The 1,470-nt window shown below is 55.0% G+C and overlaps 1 protein-coding gene across 1 annotated transcript in view; it reads left to right on the top strand.

Moving 5' to 3' along the window:
* Window positions 1-1,053: 1,053 nt before the first annotated feature.
* Window positions 1,054-1,470, top strand: part of CD81 (CD81 molecule) — a 21,717-nt gene continuing 21,300 nt past the window's right edge. The window contains exon 1 of the mRNA XM_011988207.1: window positions 1,054-1,249. The gene's annotated coding sequence lies outside the window, so the exon portion shown is untranslated. The remainder of the gene's footprint in view (window positions 1,250-1,470) is intronic.

The raw sequence follows: 1,470 nt of genomic DNA, 5'->3' as shown, positions 1-1,470 counted from the left end.
AGAAGTCAGGCCCATGAAGCCCTCCATCACCTCACTGCAGTCAGAATAAAATGCAGCCCTCCTCTGGCCTCCAGGTCCCAAGGCCAGCCCCCCTGCCTCCCAGGCTTGCACCTGCCCCTGACCTGTGTCCAGCATCTTTCCCCTGGCTCTGTCCGCTCTGAGGCCCTTGCTTTGCTTGTGTTCCTCTAGCCTCACCGGTCTGCCTGGAGTGCTCCTCCCCGGCTCCGCCTGGCTGACTCCTTCTCAGGCATCAGGGCCTGGATCCATCATGGCTCTTCCAAGCCTCTGCACTTGGAGTGCCCCAGCCCCGTGGTTGAGAAGTGCCCCAACCCCGTGACCCTCTAGCAAGCATCCTAGGAATTCCCTCCCTCCCCAGCACTGATATGACCATCGTGCTGTGACACCTGTCATCTCCGCCAGAGCGGCAGGTCCTCAAGGAGAGGGGTCTGCTGCCTGGCTCCCACACCCAGGGCCTGGAACAGTGCCTGGCACACAGCAGGCACCCACTAAATATTTGATGCATGGCTGAAGAGGACAGGCAGGCTGGCTGCTGGCCGGGCATGGCCTGCTTCTGAGGCTGGTGGTCAAGGACACAGTGTGCACAGATCTGCCCCTCCTCCCACTTCCTGAGAGTGGAGTCAGCGTCTCCCTCCACCCAACTCCCCCTGCTGAGGACACAGCCCACACCTTTAGCGGGAAATGTCCCCATCACTGGGAACAGCAGGGAGCTGATGGGAGAGCAGGTGTCCAGGACATCCAGAGAAATGTCTCCTCACACTGGAACCCTTGTCTATTCCCTTCTAAACAAAAAGAACCCTTCAAGGCTTTTCAGTGGCCCTTTTGTTTTTTTTTTTTTTATGTCACTTTGACAGGCACAAAATGTAAAACCAGGCATAAATTCGTGCTTGTAGTTCTTATGCAGGCATGAAGCCAAAACCAGTTTACAAACTAACCACCCAGAAAACTGGTAGAGCACAGATGATTACAACAGAGCTGTTCTGTCCAATGTGAGCGCTACTGGCCACCCAGGGCCATGTGAATTTAAATTACAATGAAACACAATGAAAAATTCGGTTCCTTGTGGCCACATTTCCAGTACCCAGTAGTCATTTGTGCCAGGGGTTATCCAGCTACAGAACATTCCCATCATTGCAGAAGGTTCTATCAGTTAGCACTGGATTGGACGACATTTGCTAAGACGAGCTAGCTAGAGCACGGTTCTCCGGACCTGGTTCCATGTGGTTCCCAGGTAAGCTCCCGCCCAAGACGCAGCCCTGTTGTCCATCAATTTTCTTGGAGAGGGCATGGGAAACCTTTGTCGGTGTGTCATCTCCTGCGAAGGCCTTCACTCCTTCCTCTGGGCAGGAAGCACCCCTCACTCTGAATCATTAGCCCAAAGCAGTAAGTGCAGCGGGCCTGGCCCCACACCTACAGGAAGAGCCACAGCGTGAGGCTGGCATCCCTGGGGCA

This window comes from Mandrillus leucophaeus, unplaced genomic scaffold (assembly GCF_000951045.1).
Source record: "Mandrillus leucophaeus isolate KB7577 unplaced genomic scaffold, Mleu.le_1.0 Scaffold325, whole genome shotgun sequence".
Lineage (NCBI taxonomy): Eukaryota > Metazoa > Chordata > Mammalia > Primates > Cercopithecidae > Mandrillus > Mandrillus leucophaeus.
Note: the sequence above shows the minus strand (reverse complement) of the source record. Positions and strands in the feature narration are given on the sequence as shown.